This window comes from Adiantum capillus-veneris, chromosome 6 (assembly GCF_014529385.1).
Source record: "Adiantum capillus-veneris isolate H3 chromosome 6, ASM1452938v2, whole genome shotgun sequence".
Taxonomy (NCBI): Eukaryota; Viridiplantae; Streptophyta; class Polypodiopsida; order Polypodiales; family Pteridaceae; genus Adiantum; species Adiantum capillus-veneris.
The window spans coordinates 2,830,182-2,843,757 of NC_140936.1; the positions used below are offsets into that span (position 1 = coordinate 2,830,182).

Consider the following 13,576-nt stretch of genomic DNA (forward strand, 5'->3'; position numbering starts at 1 on the left):
CCCAGGAAAGTAAACCACTGTGAAGCATAGCTATGGCTGGATCACAGGACACTGCTCTTTACAATATCAAGAAGCTGGATGGAACCAATTTCCAATTGTGGAAGAAGCAGATTTGGCACGTGTTGGTACAAAAGAAGCATATAAAACCTATAAAGCTTAAGGGGATAAAACCAGAAGATATGGACGAAGATGAATGGAGCGAAATGGATGAATTGGCACTTTCTACCATTATGCTGACTTTGGCAGAAAGCGTTTACTTCAATGTAGCAGACGAGATGTCGGCTTATCAAGCATGGATAAAGCTGAGTGATCTTTATGAGAAGCAGAGTGCAGCTTCACAGGTATACTGGCTTAAGAAGCTTGTTGACTTGAAGATGAAAGAAGGGAACCCTATGTCCAATCATCTGAATGAATTCAACACCATCTACAGTCAGTTGTCAGCTCAAGGTGTCAAGTTTGATGAACCTGTTAGAGCTATGTTCCTGTTGATCACATTGCCGGAAAGTTGGGACACTTTTCGCACAGCTTTGAGTAATTATGCACCTCCAGATGGTTTGAACATAGCAGGTGTAGAAGGAAGTCTGCTTACTGAAGAAACCAATAGAAAGACAATGGACAAAGGCAAAGGAACAACCTTAGTTGTCAGGGGAAGGACCAAAGAAAAGTACAAAGGTGGAAAGAGGAATCAGTCTCGTAGCAAGTCCCGCAGTGCTAAAGGCAAGAGTGACATAGAATGCTACCATTGTGGCAAGAAGGGTCACATGAAAAGAGACTGCAGAGAATGGAAAGCAGAAAAATGCAAAGAGAAAGCTGAAGACCATGGTGAGAAGAACAAGTCCTCAATGAAGATTCAATAAATAAATGTGACAAACACTGTTGCAGAGGATGACAGTCTAGTGTCAGGAGACATCTACTTCTTGAAGAATACAATGGACTCAGCTCTTCTTACAGCATCTGATGGAAATGCACTGAGTGACTGGATTATAGACTCAGGGGCATCACTTCATGTGTCTCCAAACAAGGAGTGGTTTACCTCTTATATGACCACTAAAGATCATGTTGAGCTAGGCAATGGGTAGACATGTGAGATCTTAGGTGTTGGAGATGTTCAATTGAAGTTTCAAAATGGCTCTTCTTTCACGCTGAAGAATGTGAGACATGTTCCCGCAATTACAAAGAGCTTGATCAGCACAGGTTTACTTGATGATGCTGGCTACGTCACCACTTTTGGACAGAACATGTGGAAGATATCCAAGGATTCTATGACAATAGCACATGGAGTAAAGTCTGGAGGACTTTACATGATTTATGTATCAAATGTCTCTAAAAATGTAATCAATGTAACCGAGCAGTCGAACGTTTCTTTGTGGCATAGCCGGTTATGACATATGTCCAAGAAGGGAATGGAAAGCAATGCAAATGAAGGACTCCGGGAATTGGCAATTGGCCATGCAGTCAGAGATGACAGCTCTGCATAAAAACCAGACATGGAAGCTAGTTAAATTACCACAGGGAAAAAAGTCTCTACCTTGTAAATGGGTTTAAAGGTATAAGATCACCGCTCATGAAAGTCAGCCAAAGTACAAAGCAAGGCTTGTTGCCAAGGGCTTTAAGCAAGAACAAGGCATTGACTTTGATGAAGTCTTCTCTCCAGTGGTCAAGATGACTACATTGAGATGCTTTCTTGCATTGGTTGCCATATTAGATTTGGTGTTGCACCAAATGGATGTCAAGACAGCGTTCTTGCATGGTGATTTAGATGTGGAAATTTACATGCAGCAACCAGAAGGGTTTGTTGAGAAAGGCAAGGAAGATTTGGTATGCCAGTTGTTAAAGAGTCTTTATGGCTTAAAACAATCACCGAGGGCATGGTACCATAAGTTCCACAAGTTTATGCTTTCTCAAGGCTACAAATGTAGTGAGTTCGATCACTGTCTATATACAAAGAAGGCTAAGGATGGCAGTTGGCTGATCCTTATTTTATATGTGGATGACATGTTGATTGCTGGCAAGCACTTGGAAGAAATTTCAGCTTTGAAGTCAAAGATGGAAAAATCGTTTGACATGAAAGACATGGGTGAGGCAAGTCATATACTTGGTATGCGCATTGAGAGGGACAGATCAAAGAAGTTGATTTGGTTATCTCAAACAGAGTATATTGACAAGGTTTTGCAACGTTTCAATATGGAGAAGGGAAAGGCATTGAGTGTTCCATTGCCACCATATGTGAAACTTATCAAACAAGATTGTCCTGTGTCTGAGGAAGAACAGGCTGAAATGGATAAGATTCCATATGCGTCTGCAGTGGGTAGTTTAATGTATGCAATGATTGCTACTCGCCCAGACATTGCATTTGCAGTGAGAGTAGTAAGTCGATACATGTCAAACCCAGGCAAGAAACATTGGGAGGCAGTGAAAGGAATATTGAGATACCTGAAAGCTACAAAGAGTATGCGTATATGCTATGGGAGTCAGGAGCTAAGTGTAAAGGGTTTTACAGACTCAGATTATGCAGGTGACTTAGACAACCAAAGGTCTACGTCAGGGTATGTCTTTGCATTGGCTGGTGGAGCAGTATCATGGCGTTCTAGATTACAAGATTGTGTTACTCAATCTACTACAGAGGCTGAATATGTTGCAGCATCAGAGGCATGCAAAGAATCAATTTGGCTTAATCGACTAGTAACAGATTTGGGAATCAAAGAAGAGATGCCTGTGTTATATTGTGATAGTCAAAGTGCTATACAATTGGCTCGCAATCCAGTTTATCACTCCAAGACAAAGCATGTGGATGTGAAGTATCATTTCATCAGCGAAATGCTCGAGGATAAGCAACTTCAGCTTGTCAAAGTTCACACCACAGAAAATCCTGCTGATCTACTTACACAAGGACTTCCCTCAGAGAGCTTTGCGCATTTTTGCAAGCAGTTAGGTGTAGGGTAGTACATCACTTCTCTACATCTCTTGTATATTAGCTTGTATAGTAGCTTCTCTCATACTTAAAGTACCACATTGGACTTTAAGTGGGAGGTTGTTGGGGTATAAAGCCCAATGTGGTCGCCCAGGTAAGTGGGCGGGCCGCCATGTATGCACACTTATTCTTTTGTAAAAACCTAATAAGAACTCACTATGCTCTACACATTACAGTAGAGTTAGTTCACCATATCGTCCTGTTCTTCTTCTCGCACTCTCTCTCGCGTCACACTTCCGCTCGTACTCCTTCAGTGACACCGGTCTTCTTTATGGAGTTGAAGTGTGGGGCGGGAGCATCTCAAAGTCTACTTGGAAAGAGTTTGAGAATGTCCAAAAGCGTTTTCTTACAAACTTTCTCCAAGTGAAGACACAATCACCATATATGCTCCTACTTCTTGAGTCGGGATGTCTTCCAATTGAGGTTATGGGCACGGAAAGGGTTGTGGAGTACATGATAAAGATGCGTCAAAACCCCCTCACATTGACTTCCTACAATTGCATGGGAAGAAAGTAAAAAAGTTCAAAAGACACATAAGAGCAAGATCTTGAGCACATGATGGATGCAAGACATAAAGAAGTGGTTTGGGAGATGGGATGCATTACACTTGCTACATGATGCTCAATTGACTCCCAAGTGAATGAAGCTTTTCTACAACGCCAATGTATTAAAGCTTGGGAGAAATCCGGTGGGTCACGCTTCATACATTACACCACCCATATTGCCCCCAACTACAAAACCATGTTCTTCGTTGAAAGAGGAAACCATACTCACACTTACATGCTTGAGTCTATCCCCTTGTCGGTGATACGCACTATCGCAGCCATTCAGCTTAGCTCCCATTTCCTTCGATGCGAGATAGGGCGTTGGGGCAATGGAGAAGATTCAAATCGAGAGTCTGAGTACCACACACTACTAGAGTGCTGAGATTTTGGTCACATCCGAACTTGCTTCTCTCACAATTTTAGCCATAACTTAGACGTACACACTTTCCTCTCCCAGCCAAAGTGTGGGCTCTCCATTGCGACTCTCATCATCACAGTTTTGGAGCATCAAGAGTCACGCATCAACCATACACATACTACTCACATGTAACTTTGGTCCCAAAGGTCATAATTCACCTCCAAGGATGATAATAAAATCTGTGTGTGTGTGTGTCTGTGTGTGTGTGTGTGTGTGTATAGAAAAGGGGTTGTATTTTGTGTACAGAATAGACCTTGGGAGATACTCAATAGCCTATCACACAAAGGAAGCACAACAAAGGAGTGAAAATGTGTAGGCTATGTAAACATCAAGGTGGTTTCTACAATTAATGTAGAATGGACCAATGTGGGGTGTTGTGATGTCAGGACACGGGTCCTGTACCCTAAGAACTAGGCTAGGCAAGGACTATGGCCAAGGGCCGGGCTAGGCAGTGTGGACAAGGGATCCGTCTAGGGCAAGGGGCTAGGAGCCCACCTATAAAGGGAGGTTGGGAGGAGGATCCAGTAGAGCCTAGTTGCCTAGTTTCTTACACTGGTATCAGAGCTCAGGGGAGAGCATCCATGGAGGGGAAGGGAAGGAGATTTGCATGGCTTCTCTCTTTCTCTCATGCGAGAGCAAGGCCGCTCTTCTCTCATGCGAGTTTTCTCTCTCTCATGCCTGGATGAAGAAGGAGCGAGCTTTTAGGGAAAGCTTCGAGTGTATGCGAGGAGGAAGAAGATAGCCGAGGAGGAAGGTCGTGGGCTGCTGCTCTAAGCCGCGGAGAGAGGGAGCCGAGCCGAAGCTCCTCGTTCATGTGTTCCCACCCTAAGTCGGGGAAGCAACAAATTTCGACCGGCACAAAACCGCACAAAGGCGGGCTTGACAAGAGCGCCTTGGCGATCCAAGCAGGTCCCGTTACTGCATCACATGCAAGGGAAACCCCGAACTTGTGCTCCCGTTGTCTCTTCTCTGCGCGCAGGCTGTGGCCATCGATACAACATTTTTTTTTACGCCATCTCACTTTAAGGGAATGCCCTAAGTTGGGCACCCTACCCCATAGGGGTCGTCCCCATGACCATTGAGGTTCAGCATACGCCAACCAGATGCTGCCCACCTCCCCACCTCATGTGAACATGCTTTTGATAGCTTTGACGTACAACATCTGTGGGTGGCTGCAGGAAATTGCCTATGCAGGATATTGCAGAAACTTAGGGACTTCTCCCATGGTGGATAGGCCACACAAGCAAGCAGCCCATGGATGGCGGCACAAATGATTGCAGCGATCACATTAGTATGGCATGCAACCATGGCATGCACAACATTGCAAGGCGGGGCCGTTGTTATTCCATGTTGCGGCCAAGGCAACACAAAATCCATGAAGGGAAATCGAGCCTGGCCATTGGCAACCGCATTCATATTGAAGCAATGATATGGATGATCGGCACACGAATAGTGCTTAGCTTCTATGAGTTTGCAAATCATAGTGATTGGGTCGAGCAAGTTGAGCAAGGCTTGAGCTTTAACGGGCAAATCAACAAGGTTGCTGAACTGGAGTTTAAGCAAGTGCGACGATAAGGACATGCATAATATTCGTCTAAAGCCTTCCAAGACAAGGTATGAATATTTGTTGCATTTTTTTTTAATTCGTTCTCATTATGTGGAGCACGGCTCACTTGGTCTCCACGGTGACGTTTTGATCATTGAGCAAGGCTCATTAACTGCATACAAAACTGCTGTGTACCACACTCCAGAGTTGGCCTTTTAGATTTCTTTCCATGCATGGCACGTGCACAACTACAAGAGAATTGTTAGAAGCACGACTTCCTTTTCTTGTACTCTGGGGATAATACCTACCCATAGCTAGGCATATGCTATGAACATCTTGAGTTGGGGACTATTTACCACTATATGGGATAATCATTCCATGGTACTGCTATTATGTCTTGGACGAGTACCAACTATAGTATGAAAATTTCAAGCAAGGCCTATGACTTGTCATCCACATTTCTACTCACCTACCTTTGCTCGGCATGGGCGACAGTTCGAGGAACTAGCAAACGTATCTCTAATTAGAGCTTCAATCGATTAAGATGGTCTTATATAGTCACGGACACCCGTAATCAAGCTAAGCAGGTACACATTCATACCTTCCAATTATTTTTCTGCTTCGCACTATGATGTACAAGTAGACAAGGTCGACTCTCTTTGCTATGACATCTGTCAGCAATAGCATTTATTGGCAATGAGGCTAAATGTATTTATGTGAAGCACGGCTTCACTTTCGACATATTGTATGGAAACTTTCCACGTTTGGAGTATGCTATGAGCACACGACCTTGGGGAATTTCTCCCTTGTGCCAAGATACTGCCCATTGACTTGGAATCAAGGGCATTGGCACACAAGTTCGGGGAACTAGCCTAATACGAATATCACCTCACAGAATCCCTACCAATCGTGCCGGTACAAGGCACTTATGGTTTTGGGCTCTCACCTTTGAGGCCGTCACTCTCGCAAAGGGCTTACCACTCTACATGCACGGCATGCTAGCCAGGTGAAATGAATTCCATCACTTGTTGGTTTATGCTTCCGCTATAACACCAGACACTCTGTCAAGGACAAGATAAGTTTTGGATTGTTTGACATGATTTTTTGGTTGTTGTCAACGCACAACAACACTAAAAAGAACCTAAAACCTGGACTTGATTCATGGGCAAAGTGCCAATGCTAAGTCGTCCTCATACAATCACGACCCCTGCAAGATAGGTGGATCGGAATGAGTTTTATGTTTTTTTGTTGCCTCTCTTGATGAGAGTGTTACACAGACAGATTGTGGAATGCTTTTAGGATAAGCTGCAATTCAGGCATAAGATGTCTAAGAGCACACATTCTGGGCACACACTCTACAAATTTAAGGAAAGTTCCTCAGCCCAGCATGCTCTTCTTTTCTCTCTTCTTCTTATTTCTTTCACGAATAACGAAACTCTTCTAAGAAGCTTTTGATACATATTCTGCTCGTGAGCCAGCTTGGGCCAAGGTGCTCTCACTCACAGGTAGCACGTGGCTAAGATGCTACTCAGATTAGTCTTCATCGGTTCGTCGATTGAACACTATTTTGCATAAGGGCTATGAGCCAAACAGGCTAAGAGCCGATTTCATGACAAGGGTAAGACCCAACTATTGGCATTCCTTGGGTGATTGTTTTCAAGATTGAACAGATCTATCCAGGGAAGTATACATCACCATTAATGGACAAGCAAGAGTCTTGTCATTACGGATGTTTACAGTGTCATTTTTGTACTACATGTTTTCAGTGCGACACTCAAGTTGAGTTTTTGATAAATCTTCAACTCACAGCTGATCTCTACAAGGAAGTATAGATGCAGCAATTAGTTGAGACAGCATGGATGTCCACAAGAGCTAGGCAGTTCACTTGTGTGGATGTCCTGCTCTCTCTATAGCACTACGGAGTGTCTATGGACATATTGTTTTTGGGTAAGACCCGGCGGGTGATTGCTACATCACCCCATAGGCATTAAGGATCACAGTTTGATCTGCATTGAGGATCACCGTTGATTTCTCCTGGTTATACTTTCAAGGAAATAATTCCACAATCTACCAAGCGGTAGCAGACGAACACACTTTTCAAGTTGATTCCAATCAACCTGTACACTGTTAACTATGATGGTTACCGTTATCTCTTAGTTGAGCAGTTTCCACAAAGAAGTCTTATCAAGGGATTTGACTACGTAGATTCTAATTCATGGGCTTAGGTTGCAAAGGCAACAAACAAGGTTCCTAGTGCAATACTGTTTGTTTTTCACGTAGGGGACGTGCTCCTCTCCATTCGAATACGGGTAAGTTAACATTACGTTCAAATCTCCAGGTACGCATCTATTGATTTGGTGTTATTCCATTTTTAGTATGCTTTGTTTGGTTTTTCAAGACATATAAATACGCTTGAATATTCTAGAGCCATGCCACGGGCATGTCAACACACAGTATTTTGCGCCAAGTGTCCAATCTATCTTTCTGTCTTATGCTGTTACGAACCTACTTGTAGGGTTCAACTTGGCACATGTTGTCACATGGGATACGACATGGTCTAGGAACTCAAGGAGTTTGGTTTAGCCAGTGTGGAGCAACGCTAATGAGGGTCCCTCTCACTCCCGTCGTAGAGTATCTGTAGTTACCTCCACACACAAGTACGTCTTGCACTTGAAGGATGTTCCTTTTCATACATCCTAATATGAGACATATTCCACATGTGGAGAATATGAGTCTCTGGACTGACACTGACGCCATGATGTCAATTATGTGTCACGACAAAGTCCCTAGGTGCTGGTCACATCTGTTTTCTAGACCATTTTTAGCACGACGTATCAGGAGCAATTTCATGGCCAGAAATTTTCGGATACTTAGAATGACTTGTCAAGATACAAGTACTGCTAAACAACATTACAGATGGTTGTTTATACATATAGCAAGGCTATAAGCTGTTAATGAAAAAGTTTCATTGTTTGTATCTAGAAGTGATCAACGTTTCACCTTTTATTGTGATTCAGACGTTTCAGCAAGGTGTGCAAAAGATTCTACATGGATATACAGGTTCGGTTAGTTTTTGCTAAATGCATGCACACTAGGTGTTATGGGCTCTAGTGTTTAGCAAGGGCTGATTTGGAATGGCATGCATATTCCACAAATTGTTGCTTATGAAGCATTTGCACTCTATGTGTACTATCTCTCTGAGATTACTTTTGGATCCACTAAATCACCAATACAGGTCATGGCTCGGTTTGGGCGTTTGTGATTTTTTTCAAGTTAACCACGATGGTTATTTCGGACATTGTTGATTCTTCACCAATGTTAAACACTACTGTGATTTCCCGTTTACCAGTCATCTGGGACGACTGTCTGTAAACCGTGAGGAAAACACACCTCAGTACTATTTGTTATCCAAGGGGATAGGCAAATTACAAATATTACAAAGAGTAATCTTGTGCTAAAGGGTCTGCTAAGAGCATACGTTAACACAACACATTTCTAAATAGATGATTTTCTCCCTATTCTAGAATTTGCTTAAGTACAATTTTGGACTTTGAACATCTCTTGTGGTGGGTTTGGAGATTGTGTCAGTACTTTCATACGTCAAGGACTTACCAGGTGTGCTGACAGAGCATGTTGGCAAGTAACCTTCATTAGGGATGAACATGTAACAGACTGTTCAAGATACTCAGGAGAGTAGGAAATTTGGCTCACAAGTGCATGGAAAGTTACGCCAAGGTTTCCTTGCATTATTCCAGTACCTTCAGAAGATCTGAAAACTGGTTATGCCTTTGGACAACTCTTAGTTGTGGTTCCTCCTTTACAGTACTCAAGTGAGTTATAAATGGAGTTACCATTTAAACCCAAGTGACCCTTAGTTGTGGTTACTCCTTTACAGCACTCAAGTGAGTTATAAATGGAGTTACCATTTAGACCCAAGTGGTTGCAAATGGACAACAATGTTAAAAATCAAGAGATTCATCTTGGTTTCATTGAACCTCCTCACTGCACCAATTATCGATCATACAGACAATTGGCTCACTTATGGGACGTCAATAAAGAGAACACCAGTATTCTTAAGAAGATGTTACTACTTGTGTTTTCGAGGACGAAAACTCTTCCTTAAGGGGGAAGTAATGTCAGGACACGGGTCCTGTACCCTAAGAACTAGGCTAGGCAAGGACTACGGCCAAGGGCCGGGCTAGGTAGTGTGGACAGGAGATCCGTCTAGGGCAAGGGGCTAGGAGCCCACCTATAAAGGGAGGTTGGGAGGAGGATCCAGTAGAGCCTAGTTGCCTAGTTTCTTACACTATGACCATGATCTCGATGGAAAAGCACTGACGACAGTGCCCATGTGTGAAGAAAGACGCATCGATGCTGCTCTGCTACCCTCTTTGGTCATGAAGAGTATGTAGCACCTCTTTCCAGATGGTTGTCAAAATGATGGACATAGGGGAGGACTGTGAGCCCAAAATGTGGACATATCGAGCCTTCCACATGGTCCAAAGCATGATGCCGCATATTGTGGTGAATAATGTGTCTCGTTGCTGGCAGAATCTAGTTGATGACCTGCATCTAGAATCATCTGTAGAGTGCCCAGTCTATAACCCAAGGGAGTAAGCATGAAGATATAATCTACCGACAAGCCCCGAAAAAAGGTGTGTGATGTCCTGAATTACAAAAGCCATGTAATTGCCCCCACATCAGGAACCCATCATGGATGCCCACTCGTTGAAGTGGACATGAGGGTAGAAAAGCTTAGCAGGATCAATCACACCAAAGCTTATGATGGTTATCCTCAAGTAATTAAGCCAGTGGCTCCAGTGCTAGCTGCTTGCACTTTTAACAGAGAGTGTGAGGGGATTAGTGGCAGATAGCTCAATGTCGAGGGAAAGGCACAGGGGGATATTTCCACTAATGCAAGTCATGGTTGTCGTTGGCTTCAGTCACACTCCTAGTTGAACTCTATTGATAGCCTATCTGAAAATTTGATGAGGCAAGCATTTTGGAACGATCTACAGACAAACAAAAACATCTCTCAGAACCAATTCAACATAGAATATGGATTTGGTTAATGTGTAGCTCCAAAAAGGAGATGCAGCAGCATTGGAGAGAAAGTAAAGCGGTCAATCATGCAGGTGTGTACACTGCCGACCAGGATCAAAAGAATAGTCAAAGAGGAGAAGCAAAAGCTAATTCTTTTTCCACACAAAGATTTGATGCTGGAGAAGCCAAAGAACATGGATTGCGGAGTAATGGAATTTCTAGAGATAGGCATACCAATATGTCAGGCATCATGTAAAGACCTTCTCTTGCTTAATTGCATGCAGGACGCAGCCAATACTGGTGCAGTTGAGGTTAGCAACAACAATATACTACAATGTTCCTCTTCAACATCTGCATACAAATCAAGGAATGCTGATGGTGTGGATTTGAATGCCCAACAGTTACTCCTTCGGAGCTCCCTTCTTGCCAATAACGACAATTCTGTGGCCGATCCTATGAGAAAAGTTCTCTGTATGTAGCAGCTATTAGATCAAGTTCACATTCCTGCAGATGGCAGACATCAGTTTGTTATTTTAGCCAACACAAATTCTCATTTTCCCTTGGAGGAAAGTTACTCTAGGGCGGGCAGTGAAAATCTATTTACATCTTTGCAAAGGTCTTTTGTGCAGTAGGCGGTCAAGGTAGAAACTCCATATAGCAGTTACAATATGGAGAACAAGCCAAGTGCAATAATCGCCAACACGACTTAACATTCCATAGCTATTGATGTTGCATCTTATTTTGATTTTCTTCTAGAGATGAGTCGGCTTTCTTTCCATCTCTTATTGGCTTAGCATATAAGATCCATCACATCGGCAAAATAGAGAGGTTGGCTGGGGTGTTGCGGATTGGAGGGCCACTAGGGCTTGAGAAGGAGAGTAGGCCACATGGAGTGGTGGTGGAAACATCGATTGGACTGAACTTATGGAATCTAATTGTATGCAAAAAAGGTCTAGATTACTTGTAGGCTTCATTTGCAGGCTTCATGCCGCCACCTCAATTGCATCATTAACAGAACTACTAGTACCTCTATCATAAGCACTAGCTTCTGCATCGTTTGGAGGGATCTCACCTTGACAGCCTTGAAGTTGCATCTTTTGACTAGAGATATTAGTTTCTAATAGATGGCTATTGCGTCCCCTACATGCAGAAAGTGGTTATTGGAGGCCCAAAATCAATGGATCTTTAGAGTTGTTTTTAGCTCATTACTGCTCAAAGCACAAGACTCATGGAAGTTTAGAAGTGAACGCTCAATGAGAAAACAAATCTATTGCTCTTGAAAGTGAGATCATTGTCAAAGGCATCGATAGATCTTTTACATTTGTTGGTGACGAGATTGAGTATACCTTCTCTATGGCCACAAAAACACACTCATTACACCCTCACCTTCGGACGGTGTTGAAGAGAATTGCTACTTGATTGAGACCTTGATTAAAACCCCTTGGAAATAACATACTTCAAACGGACTCACAAATTTGACGTCGTGTTGTCATAGGTTGATGTGTTGAGAAGTATAGCGTGGGGCATTTACAAGTTCTAGTTAGTCATAGCTTGCCACAATGTCTAGTAGGCAGCTGAATGCAAGGTAGTATGGGATTCATAACTGCTAAATATGACAACAACCTCGCCACTTTTTGGATCTATTTTGAAGGTGAATGATATCGAGCAGAATGCCACCCATACTAATGCCCAACGTCACATGATAGCAGTTTTCCATATGCAGATTTGGATTATTGATGAGCGGATTGAATATAATGCCTTCCGCTATGGGGATGTCGACCTCAAGATGTCCATTATCATGTGCAGTTAGGAAGCATGATACATAATGTGGGCTAGTCAACAAGGAGACAAGAAGACATAATTGCTGACCAAAGCAGCTTACAACAGAGAGAGAGAGAGAGAGAGAGAGAGAGAGAGAAGGTAATACAAAGCAAAGGATATAGAACATAAAGTTACATCTGCGTGTTTTGTGTATGGAAAGGAGGACATATATTCAAAACATTGTACGTTCTAATTGCACAAGCACGACTCCAACTCGACAACACTGCAAGGTTCGTTATTTGCATCCAATTTCCCATGCGCATGTGTTTGCTTAGCACAACACATAAACGCTACGGGCCAGGGCACGGCTTCCGTTTCTTATAATTTTTTGGAGAGACCACAATGTCAGCTCTCCACCATACTTTTGTATGGTACCTCTGTATGACGTGCATTGTTTACTTTGCACTTTCAGTCTGTGACGTTTCATTGCAAGATGATATGTTTAACTATTCACATTACTTTTTTGTAGCTAGACTCAAATATTGGCATGTAGATTGGACAATCAAAAAGCATCAATACAACGATAAGCTAGTTTCAAGTTGGCTACAGTTTGCACCCTAGCTTATTGACACTTGGACTGTTATCTTCTAGGTCTTGAGAACATCATACTGATACCTAGTACGGGAGAAACGAGGACATATATAGTATGGAGTCAATTATTTAGACACCTATATGGTATCAATTATTTAGAGCTAAAGTAAAGATGCACAAGGTGAATTCACTATTGGGATACATCACATGCATTCACTACTTGTTTATTCACTAGTGTACTACATCACGTGCATCATGGCTAGCCACCGTATGCAAAGATTTGCGTGTGTAACTAATATGTACAGATGTTGATCGACATCAAGTGTATAGTTCTAAACACGAGATCCAAATAAACCGAAGCAAAGGAAAATTCTAAAACAAGCATATAGATAAAGCATGAATGAATCGCAACAATAAATGAGGTGATTTACTGACCTACAATGCATGCTCCAATATTTATACTGCATTGTATAAAAATTGGAGCATGCAATGTGACATCTTTGCTCACAATCTAGAAAAATTTCCCTCCCTACACGGCAGCATACCTCACATATATAGCAATAAATGAGGTCCACAGACAAATGAAATAGACACTAATGTTTCCCTCACTTCTCTATTATTGTTGGATGCTTTGCCATTGGAGTGGTAGCAACAAGACTTAGCAACATTGCATCTATAGTCCATTACCACTTCAAGATACC

The 13,576-nt window shown here is 42.6% G+C and overlaps 1 pseudogene; it reads right to left on the reverse strand.

Moving 5' to 3' along the window:
* Positions 1-4,586: 4,586 nt before the first annotated feature.
* LOC147455068 (uncharacterized) lies at positions 4,587-5,350 on the reverse strand (annotated as a pseudogene).
* Positions 5,351-13,576: the final 8,226 nt, after the last annotated feature.